Source organism: Macaca nemestrina, chromosome X (genome assembly GCF_043159975.1).
Source record: "Macaca nemestrina isolate mMacNem1 chromosome X, mMacNem.hap1, whole genome shotgun sequence".
In the NCBI taxonomy this organism is placed as follows: Eukaryota; Metazoa; Chordata; class Mammalia; order Primates; family Cercopithecidae; genus Macaca; species Macaca nemestrina.
In genome coordinates, this window is record NC_092145.1 from 148,791,231 (window position 1) to 148,803,676 (window position 12,446).

At 37.0% G+C, this 12,446-nt stretch overlaps 1 protein-coding gene across 4 annotated transcripts in view; it reads right to left on the reverse strand.

The window, feature by feature from the left end:
• The window catches only part of LOC105478121 (FERM and PDZ domain containing 4), a 924,449-nt gene that overhangs the window by 697,990 nt on the left and 214,013 nt on the right, over positions 1-12,446 (reverse strand). The gene's annotated exons all lie outside the window — the stretch shown is intronic.

Here is a 12,446-nt window from a genome sequence, read left to right on the forward strand (position 1 = left end):
CCCAGATAGTCTACTTTTGCTAATTACTCAAAAGAAATGAAATTATATATCAAAAGACTAGTTTGTTAACACTAATAATGCATTTATTCACTCTTAGTCAAAAACTGGAAAATAAATACCAAATCTATTGGTGAATGAATAAACAAATTGTAGTACATCCATACAATGAGATACTATTCCATACTAAAAAGGAACAAACTACTGATACACACAAAAAATGATTGAAACTCATCATAGAAAAGAATACGATCATGTCCTTTGCAGGGACGTGGATGGAGCTGGAGGCCTTAGCAAAATAATGCAGGAACAGAAAATCAAATACAACATGTTCTCACTTATAAGTGGGAGTTAAATGATGAGAACACATGAACACAAGAGGGGAACAGCAGACACTGGGGCCTACTTGAGGGTGGAGGGTGGGAGGAGGGAGAGGATCAAAGTATCTATTGGGTACTAGGCCTAGTACCTGTATGATAAAAGAATCTGTACACCAAACCCACGTGATACAAGTTCACCTGTATAACAAATGTGCACATGTAGCCAGGCGTGGTGATGGGTGCCAGTAGTCCCAGCTACTTGGGAGGCTGAGGCAGGAGAATGGCCTGAACCCAGGAGGCAGAGCTTGCAGTGAGCCAAGATCACGACACTGCACTCCAGCCTGGGCGACAGAGTGAGAGTCCATCTCAAAAAACAAACAAACAAACAAAACCAAAAAACAAAAAATAAATGTGCACATGTACCCCTTAACCTAAAATAACAGATTAAAAATAAAATAAGTAAATAAAATGGTTGAAACTCAAAAGCATTATGCTAAGTGAAACAAGCCAGACCCCAAAGGTCACACACTATGTGATTCCATTTATATAATTCCCTGGAAAATGCAAACTCACAAGAACAAAAATCAGATCAAGGGCCAAGGGTGATGGGAAGTAAAGATAAGTATAAAGGAGCAGGAGAAACTTGTTGGTATGATCAAAACGTTCTATATCTAAACTGTGGTGGCAGCTGTATAACTATATACATTTGTCATAATGCATTATGAATAAATAAGTACAAATGGAGGGAAGAGATTATTGACAAATATAATCCTCACGAGAAAACACAGGTATAGAAGTAGGTCTCCTCATCTTCTCATTCTAAAAACTCTAAATATTTACCTATCATCCAGCTGAGAACATTGGAGAACTACCTGGAAGCTTCATGAGTCAACACATTGCCTGTATGAGGAGAAAGACACGGTATAGTTTTTCTGTAAAGTTCTAGTACCCAGCAAAGGTACTAGACAATCTCATAGCTACTCGATAAATATTTATATTAACAAATGGACAGATAAATGTATTCTCACAAAGATACTCAGCCAAGATCAGATACTCTTCCAGGTGTGGAGGTGGAATAGTAAATGGTGAAATATGAAAACAGAGAAATCATATAAATTAATGAAATTCCCCACATTACCGTGTCAATGGCATCTGGATGACTGTTTTAGAATCTTTGTACATAATAATACTCCTAAATCAGTAAACAAATAAACACTTCTTAAAAGGGATCATGCATAAATAACAAAATGACTCTCTTAAATATTAAAATAAACAAATTGAAATAAAGTCTACCGAAATCTCAAAATTTTATGCAAGTGAAATTAATCTGCGTAGAGTAGAAATTGCCTGAGCTGAAATAAGGTTCTATAATAAACTATTTCACTTAAAATAGGAATAATTTCTTATTTTATTGAATTTTTAAATAATGAAGCAAACTCAAAGGGTTCTCTGCAAGCCATTACTTTCTTAGCTCTAGATTACTTTCAAAATAATTTTCAAATCAATTCATATTATTTCTAAAGAAATGTCAAAATGTTCTCACTTGTTCTCAAAGATACTACTTTTTTCTTGTTCAATTTTTATCTTGCAAGTTTTCCTAATATTTTTTATAACAATTTTGTTTTTCTGATCCAGATGTAAGTTATTGCATGTATTTCTCATGCCTCTGCCTTTGTCTTTTATGACATTGCCATTTTGAAGAGTATCATCAGTGTTGTTGTAGAATGTCCCTCAATCTTGGTTGTTCTGATGTTTCTCATGACTAGATAGTGATTAAGCATTTTAGGCTGGTATATCACAGATTTGATATTGTGTCCTTCAAGCTACATCACACCAGGAGGCACTTGATATTCATTTGTTCTATTATTGGAGATGTTAACTTGGGTAATTTGGTTTAGGCGGTATTTGTCAGATCTTTCCATGGTAAAGGAATCTATTATCCTTTGTGATTAATAAATGATCCATGTAAAGTACTTTGATAGTGTATAATTTACTTCTATTACATATATTTTAATATTCAAATATTATGACACTGTAAAGTATAATATCTTTGAAAATAAACACATTTAATCATTAGTGACTTCAGTATAGTGTGGAATAGAATGATACATTTAATTACTATGCATACTTCCAGAAGCTATCATATGTGCCTATCATTTCAAGACATAGATTTAAGTAGAAGTTGATAGAAAGGCTCTTCAGAAATTACCTATGTTTTTTTCCTGTACCAACGTGAGGCTTGTGGTTTATGCTTTGGGCCCATGATCTCTGTTGGACAGTCATTTCCTCTCTTTAAAATTCAAGAGCGTGCTCTTCATTCTAGAGGAAATAAAATGCCTTTCCAATGTACTGAGAAATGTACCATTTCACCAAATATCAAGAAACCCAAGAGGCCAGACTAGATCAATCAATAAACTTCCAGCCCCTGGCCTAAGCTCCAATGATTTAGTTCCATTTATAAAGTGTTAACCTTGAAATACAGCTTGAGATAAAGTTGAACACACTTTATTACAATACAAACTGTTAATACAATAGAAACATCACTTGCTCAAAGTTATCATGTTATAATAGAAAGATCCCTAGAGTCCAAGACAACCAGTGTTTTTAGCTTGACTCCATCACCGAAACCAGCACTTTTCCCTTCTGAAAATCCGTTTACTGATCTTTGAATTAGGGCTCATGGTACCAACTTTGTGGTGTTGTATAAGCAATAAATCATTATACATGAAAGAGGTTTGGAAACCATAGAACACTTACAAATGTTAGCCAAAGAGGGGGAAAGACCCTCCAAAATATAATTATACTGTTATTTCCTACATTGAGAGTCACTCAACTTGGACTTGATGCCAATGAAAATCTATTTATTAAAAAATTTTCAACACTTTGAATGTCTGAAAACGGAGCATCCTGATTGTGCAAAGGAAGCAACACTGAATAGAACCGAATTTTAATGATGCCAAGAACCAAGCATAAACTGTTCAAGAGACTGACTGCTTTCTCTGCTGACTTCATGGAGTGAAGTAGTTTTAAGAGGAACAGCTGCCAACTTGAGTTGTCAGCCCACCGCATACCTTTTACAGTGATGCTAGAGCTGCCTACACACAACGCTGTAGGAAACACTCAAACACTGGTTGCTTTTATCAGTTGTGTGTATACACACATACATACGCATGGCCATGCATACACACAATGGTTCTGACAAAGGAATAAATCAGTTAACCAAAGTATAACTCCCTTCAAGGACTGCCTACATGCTGTTTTATGCATTCATCTAATCCAATTCTTGAATGGTTAGACTACAGGGACAGTGGCTGAACGTACCTTCCCAGTGAAAGAACCAAAAAGACTGGAAACAAATGGTCTAGCTGTATCATAGTTTCTGCTCCACTCCCAAGTGCTGAAATAAGCAATGGTAAAGCTAGTGACTGGAGTAGAAGTCTTATATAAAACAACTATGTACCAGATGAAAAGCTTTTTAGGTAATTCAACTCCCAGATGAAGGAAGTAGCAGATGACAATAGCTGGTTATATTGGGGCTCATAATAAAGGATAAGCAAAAGGAGCACTGAAAAAACTTGCAGGCCTTATAATACAGATAATGTTCAGGAATTGACATTTGAGAGTAGAAAAATGAACTATCTGAATGCTGATCTTGCTTACAGTCATCTCTCTCTCTATCCCGACCACTGCAGCCCTACAACAAAGACTTCATTACCTTTTTGTCTCAGTTGTCTTCCCACTCTGACCAATTCTTACCCCATCTCCGGGACAATCTTCTTAAATGTGTTGACAGTGATTGCTCAGGATGACGAAATTATGGCTGACTTTTTTCTTCTCTCCCATATGTTTCCTCAAAGATGTCTCAAGTGAAATCTGCATAGTCTCCTCATCTTATAAATATTATGGTTGGTAAATAAATCTATGGCCTCTTCACCCCACAGGACTACTTCTGTAGATCATCAATCCAAAATGCTTGGTTTAAAATACCTCCTCTGACCAGGCGCGGTGGCTCATGCCTGTAATCCCAGCACTTTGGGAGGCCAAGGCGGGCGGATCACCTGAGGTCAGGAGTTTGAGACCAGCCTGACCAATATGAAGAAACCCCATCTCTACTAAAAATACAAAATTAGCTGGGCATGGTGGCACATGCCTGTAATCCCAGCTACTTGGGAGGCTGAGGTAGGAGAATTGCTTGAATCTGGGAGGCGAAGTTTGCAGTGAGCTGAGATCGTGCCATTGAACTCCAGCCTGGGCAACAAGAGTGAAACTCCATCTCAAAATAAAATAAAATAAAATAAAATAAAATAAAATACCTCCTCTGTGTATGACACCAAGTACCACCCTCCTCTTCCCACCTGCTTGCCATTACATTTAAATCTATTCCCTTATTCCATGAAGATGTTTATCCCTTAATAGTCCACATTAATTGCCTCTCTAGTACATATTAATTTGGATATTGCATTCAACATCCTTGTCTCTCAATCCCCTGACTTCATCTGCAATTACTTTCACCTTCGCTTCACTTCTGCCTTCTCCCATGGCCACATTTTTATATTGCCTTCACCTAGAAAATCTCTGTGTCTGAAATCTTAAACTCAAATAATTCCCCTTGGACCGCAACTTCTTCTGCCTCCAGTTCTTTCAGTTAACTATTCTTTGGCCTCAGAGGGACTCCCTGTTTCCTTGGTCACTCTACTATTTTCTCCCTATCCATCACCCCTACCTCCTGTCATTCCTTCCTTCCCCATTTAATTTAGTTTTACGGACATTTATTTCCGTAATACACTTTCTTCAATCTCCTCTCAAACTCACTTAGCCAAATCTTAACCCTAACAAACTCAACTCTCTAAATTGACACCACTTTCACCAAGATGCTGACAACCACTGTAGAGAATCCAAAACAGAATGGAGTGATTACACCATAATGAAGGTAGTCAGCCTTAATTGGTCTTTGGTATTCCTTTGACTAGTAATTTTTGTGTATTTCTGGTAATACCTCTTTCCCAATTTCAGCAACTATTTCAACCTTTCTTTGAGCTTCTCAAAATTCCTACCTACACATTTCTGAGCCTCACATTTATCAACTGTCAAATAAGAATTATCTTAGATGACTTTATCTTAGACTTCCCAGAGAAGCAAGAAGTTCTCAGGCAAGTACTTATTTTCAGATGACTTTATCTTAGACTTCTTAGAGAAAAAATAAGTTCTCAGGTAAGTACTTATTCATTTACCACTGACAGATTCATAAATTTACCAAAAACTTCCATCATTGTTTTGCTTATGCCAGAAGGTGTTCTTTCTTCCTTCTAAGGCTAGTCTCTCCATTTGTGCTGTAGAAGCCATTTCAGTACAATTTTCCACTCTCATTTGTCACCAACATTCAGCATTCAAACATGTTCCAGTTCCTGACATTAATTTAAAATTTCCTCTCTTGGACCCCTAGTCCTCTCTAGTATTTTTCCTATTGTTCTCCTCTCCTTTAAGGGCAAATGATTTCAGTGAAACTATTCTCACTGTTACAATCAATGATTACTGTATTGCTAAATCAAAGGATATTTCCAGCTAACTTCTTTATACATTAAATACTGCCAAGGACTCACTTCTTTCAAACATTCACTCTAGGAAACACATCTTGCAATGTTCTGTACAAGCGTAGGAGTTTTTTCTCCATTCCCTTGGCAAACTCCTCTTCTCTGCCTATCTTTGAAAAGCTGGAGCTCTTCCACCTCCCTCTTGGTTAGTTATCTTTTCAGTTTCAACTTCTATGGCTTCAAATACTGTATGATGATGATTCTTAAGTTCATATCTCCACCCCAGTACTTGCTTGTATTTTCAGATTCTCCCCTGCCTGTTGGATCACACTACTTGAATGTCCAAGCATGCATGTCAAATTTAGCATGTTTATTTTGTATATATTTTTTCATTCTCATCAAAATCCTCCTGTTTTCCTGTCTTAGTGATTGATGCCACCAAATCAAAACCTGGGGTTAACTCCAGAATTCTCCCATGCCTTCATCTTCCACATCCAAAGAAACATCAAATTCTACTGATTCCACTCCTCAAGCTTTCTCAACTGTGTCCATATCTTGTCACCTCCCACTGCCATAGTTTTGGTCCAGACCACAGGTATCCCTTGCCCTTACGGAAGACAACTTATCTCTTAAGAAGTCCCTCTGATTCCATTCTGGCCCTTCTTCAGTCCACTCTCTACTTCAAAAGCAGAGGGAGCTTTCTAAAATACACACCTGATTATGTAAGTCTCCTGTACACAAGCATTCAACAAAATCCAGTTGCTCCTACAGTTCAAATTCCAGACCAGTCCCTTGTTGTGGAAGCTATCCTGGACACTGTAGGACGTTTAAGAAGTATCACTGGCCTCCGCCCACTAGATGCCAGTAGCACCACCTCTCCTTCCCTAAGCTGTGACAACCAGAAAACATCTCCAAACACTTCTAAATGCCTCCTGAGTGACAAATTCATCCCTGGTTGAGAATCACTGACCTAGAGTAATAGAAAAAAACCTTGACTCCTCAGCTCTTACCCTCCCAGTTCATCATCTATACTGATCATTTCCACCTTGCAATGGGAAATTCACAGCCATGAACATTGTCTCCAATGTTTTGAGCTTTTGTTCTGGACATTCTTTTATTCCTCCAAGTTTCTTTTTAACCTGCCAAATATGTCTTGTAGAATTTATTTTGGAAGATTCTTATAAATAACACTTTTTTTCTGAATAGCATTCATCACATTGACAAAGATGATGCATGCTTCTATTCACTACAGTTTCTACCAAAAGACTGACCTCCTGGGGAAAACATGACTGTTCCTGTTACTGAAAATTGACCAAGCAGGTTGAAACATGCTGTTCTGTATTTATTCCTCTTCTACCCAATCCTCCCGTAAATTACTGTGAACATTGGTATTGTTACTTTATAGCTTTTCCCTCCAGAGAAATTGCACTGTATGCTACTCATACTACTCCTTCTAAGAAAACTGCAGTTAGCATTTGTTACATGTGTTCATTACCTGAAAGACATTATGGTAGATATTTTATAAACATTATCAATCATCCTCACCCAAACCCATCCGTGGAGGCATTATTGGAATCTGTTAGAGTACCTTAGGAAAGGAGATGCTCAGTTGGGTTTGGGGTGAGGGGTATTAGATACTCAGCTCAAGAGGGAAATGTCTACCACAAAAACATAGCCTTTATTCCTCATCCTATTGCTTTGTTTTAGCTAATATTCTGTCTTTATCTCTAGTAAGTAGATGGCTACCTCCAACTTGCTTTTAGGCTTCATTTACTTTTTCTCCCTGCTAGTGCTTGCTAATGGACAGTGTCTTCTCTAACAATGTTAATGTCCATTTGTTTTAGCATGGTTCAGGTTCCTCTTGTAACAAACAAATTGTTAGATGCCTGTGGTTTGTTGCCATTCCCAGATTGCCCATAGAGAATACATTCTGTTTTTGCTGTCTGCTGTATCACTTAATGCTGTATTTTCAGAAATTTCAATTGCCAAGAAATAAAGTTCTCTCTGAATAGCTCAAGATGAGGTTTTCCAAGTTGATGACCAGCATTGAGACCTCCCCCACAAAAAAAAAAAAGCAATTAGAAGAGGACCCCAAGTACCAACAGGTCTACCTAGGGATGTCTCATTTGCAAGTTGACTCCATCATCTTGACTGTGAGTGTCCTTTCTCTTTACTGTGGGGTGTTATGCTAATGGAGTGGTACTGAACTGAAAGGGAAAAACAAAAGATGTTGCAATGTAGATGCTAACTTTTCTAGAAAGCCTTTTGCTTTGAGATGATCTAGAAGACATAGCATTCTCCTACCAGGATGCCAGTGTGCCTCATGAGGTCTGGAAAGTTTCTAATGATTCTATGAGCTAGACTGGTTTTAGCCTTACCACAATAGCATAAAGGTAAAAACACAGTGGTGCTATTAGGGGTGGGGGTCCTAATATTTGTAACAATTCTCATTTGATCTACAATAATTCTTTTTTTTTTTTTTCTTTGAGACGGAGTTTTGCTCTTGTTGCCCAGGCTGAAGTGCAATGGCGCGATCTCGGCTCCCTGCAACCTGTGCCTCCCGGGTTCAAGCGATTCTCCTGCCTCAGCCTCCTGAGTATCTGGGATTACAGGTATGTGCCACCACGCCCAGATAATTTTGTATTTTTTTTAGTAGAGACGGGGTTTCTCCATGTTGGTCAGGCTGATCTCAAACTCCTAACCTCAGGTGATCCGCCCACCTCGGCCTCCCAAAGTGCTGGGATTACAAGCATGAGCCACCGTGCCTGGCCTGATCTGCAATAATTCTCATTTGACAGATGATAAATGTGAGGCTCAGAAATGTCAGGACCAGAAATAAGTATATAGAATGTGTTATGTTGAATTGGAAGGTCTCCAAGATTCTTACCTCCTTGGTATATATGCCCTATATAATCCCCTTCCTTATGTGTAAACATGGCCTGCTTTTTTTGATGGTAGAGTCATTCTCATGATTAGGTTATATTAAATGGCGGGGATGAAGGCATTTTTGTAGATATAATCAAAGTCCCTAATTAGTTGAGATTAATTTAATCAAAAGGGATATTGGCTGAGTGAGCCTGACCTAAAGAGGTGATCCCTTTAAAAGCGGGTTTATGCAAAAAGAAAAAAAGTAATGGAGACACAGACTTTACACCCTTCAAGAAAATTAACTCAAAATGGATCACAGACCTAAATGTAAAATATAAAACTATAAAACCCCTAGAAGATAACATAGGAGAAAAACTAGATAACTTTGGGCTTAACAACGACTTCTTAGATACAACACTAAAGGCATGATCCATGAAAGAAAGAACTGATAAGCTGGACTTCATTAAAATTAAAACTATCTGCTCTGCAAAAGACACTGTCAAGAGAATCAAAAGACATGCCACTGACTGGTAGAAAATATTTTCAAGAGACATATCTGATAAAGGACTGCTATCCAAAATATACCAAAAATTCAACAATAAATAACCCAATTTTTAAAATGGGCCAAAGAAATTCACAGACACTTCAACAAAGAAGATATACAGATGGCAAATAAGCATATGAAAAGATGTTCCACATCATGTCATCAGGGAAATGCAAATCAAAACAACTACATACCACTACACACCTATTAGATTGACCAAAATCCAGAACATTGTCAACAACAAATGTTAGCAAGGTTGTGTAGCAACAAGAATGCCTATTCATTGCTAGTGGGAATGCAAAATGGTACAACCACTTTGGAAGACAGTTTATCAGTCTTTTACAAAACTAAACATACTCTTACCATACAATCAAACAATTACACTCTTTGGTACTTTCCCAAAGGAGTTGAGAACCTGTGTCCACACAAAAACTTGCACATGGATGTTTACAGCAGCTTTATTCATAATCGCCAAAACTTGGATGCAACCAAGATGTCCTTTAGTAGATAAATGTATAAACTGTGGTACATTCAGTCAATGGAATATTATTCATCACTAAAAAGCAGTGGACTATCAAGCCATGAAAAGACATGGAGAAAACTTATCTACATATTACTAAGTGAAAGAAGTCAATCTGAAAAGGCTATATACCAAATGATTCCAACTATTTGACATTGTGGAAGTCAAAACTATGCAGATAGTAAAAAGATCAGTGGTTGTCAGGAGTTGGGGGGAAATAAGAGATGAATAGGTAGAACACAGAGGATTTTTAGGGCAGTGAAACTTCTCTTTATGATACTATATTGGTAGATACATGTTATTACACACTTGTCTTAACCCATAAAATGTACAACACCAAGAATGAACCCTAATATAAAACATAGTCTTTAGGTGATAATGATGTAGCAATGTAGGTTCATGAATTGTAACAAATGTACCACTCTAGTGTGAGATGCTGATAATGGGGAAGGCTATGCATGTGTGGGGCTAGGGAGTATATGGGGAAATTTCTATACCTTCCTGCCAATCTTGCTGTGAACCTAAGAATGCTCAAAAAAATAAAGTCTAGTCAAACAAACAAACAAACAATCCCCACGCATTAACAACAACAAAAGAATGCCTAGAGATTAGAGAGATTCTCCTGCTGGTTTTGAAGAAGCAGCTGGCCACCAAGAACAGTGGGGACTTCAGTCCCACATGTGCAAAAGACTCAATTCTGCCCAAAACATCATGAGCTTGGTAGTGGACTCAGACTGGCTGACATCTTGCTTTCAAGCTTGTGACATGCTGAGCAGATAATGTAGTTAAGCCACACATGGACTCCTGGCCCATAGAAACTGCATGCTTTTTAAGCCACTAATTCTGTGGCAATTTGTTATGCAGCAATTGAAAACTAATACATCCTTTATGTTGGGTTATAAAATTCAATGGTTGGCAACAGAAGAAGACTAGTGACTTATTTAATAAACTTGCTTCTTCCATGTTACAGGAACTTCAAAGATATGAGCACTATTTAAACACCAGGCAATAGAAAATGGTTCATTTTCAGTGGTTTATAAGCAAATGATTTGTTTATATTTAAGATTATGCTGGCCATTTCTCAGAATTAATTTCATCTATACAAGTAACATATCCCAGATATTAGTTTTACTATTCTTTTTGACTAGGAAGACAATTTAGTTTAAAACATTTCATTCGATGTCAATAACTGCATTATGAAGTCCAATTTAAAAGAATCAGGGACTGAAATATTTTTGATTTTTTTTTGCATCAGGACTATTATTGCTTATTTTATTTATACCTCAGCAAATTTGTTTTCAGGAAGCAAGGGCTGAAGAATGAGTATTGACTTCCATGAACAGTTATTGCTGATCACTGTCACACTTGATGTAACAGGAAGAAATTGTTTCAGGCTGATTCTAGTTTTCCTCACACAGATTGCTCAGTCACATCACATGATGGCATCAAATATTTATGTGGTTGAGGAAATCATAGTTTCTCACAATTCAAGATTTGGAGATTGTCTCTTACTGTAGATAAAGAATACATTGGACTGATGAGAGAACAAACTGAGTTAACTTTGAAGACCTAAAAGTAATAAGCCATCTAAAAAGCCTTAGTCATAAGGAGTTTAAGCCTTTTGATAAGAATTTTCAGAGTAACAATGAGCCCTAGATTAGATTACTCAGTTTTGCAAGTAAATAGGTTGAACAGATATAAGTCAAAAGGAAGCAGAATTCTAATTGATATAAGAAGTTACAACAATTTCATCTTTTTAACAATCAAATAAGCTGCCTTGTGAGATAATAAGTTGACAGTCACTAGAAGTGATTATGCAGAAGTTGGAAAATCACCAGTTATGAAGGCTATAGAGCAAATTCTTATACTACATGAGAGAGTGAACACAATAACCAGTAAAAGTCACGATTTCAATCTAAGAGATTTTATGGTTCCAAAAACATGACATGATCAGTTAAAGAGAAATCCTATACCATTACATACTTGTATTAAGCCATGATTTATGACATAATATATATATATCACCCATTATATATTACAAGAAAAATACGAATTAATGGGTTTTTCCCTCCTTAGGTATAATGCAATCTTGACAATTTGCCCAAACTCATTGACGGCAAAGGGCAGAATGCCCAGACACAGTTGCTGGTATTTAAGACTTCATTCCTAGTGATTCGTACATGGGGAGGGTAATTAAGGAAGGAAAGATAACAATTAAAGGATAGAATACAATGGCACACACATAGCTTTATCCACCACCACTTTCTGCACAGTGCTTGAAAATTCTGCCTTAAACAAGTTGGGATCAGGAAAGATCCTCAATATGATTTCCTTGAGAAATCATTAGTATATTGGGCAGCAATATGAAATAATATGATCTTCTTCTCATAGAACCAATTATCTCCTTTTCAGAGAATTTTCACATTTCTAGGTTAAATTAAATCTCCCTTATTTTATTGCAAAATCCATGATTCAGGAACAATGTTAAGTTTTTATCTCCATCCCGAGTACTTAAAAAAGGACCTCAGTGATACATAAAAATGTATTAAATAAGTGAATAAACTGATAAGAAAAAAAAGACAGGAGGATAAAACAACCTTAACATTCCCTAAGGATTCTGCCTAAAGACCTCTTATTTTTCTCTCAAGGCAAAAGATGATGGTGGC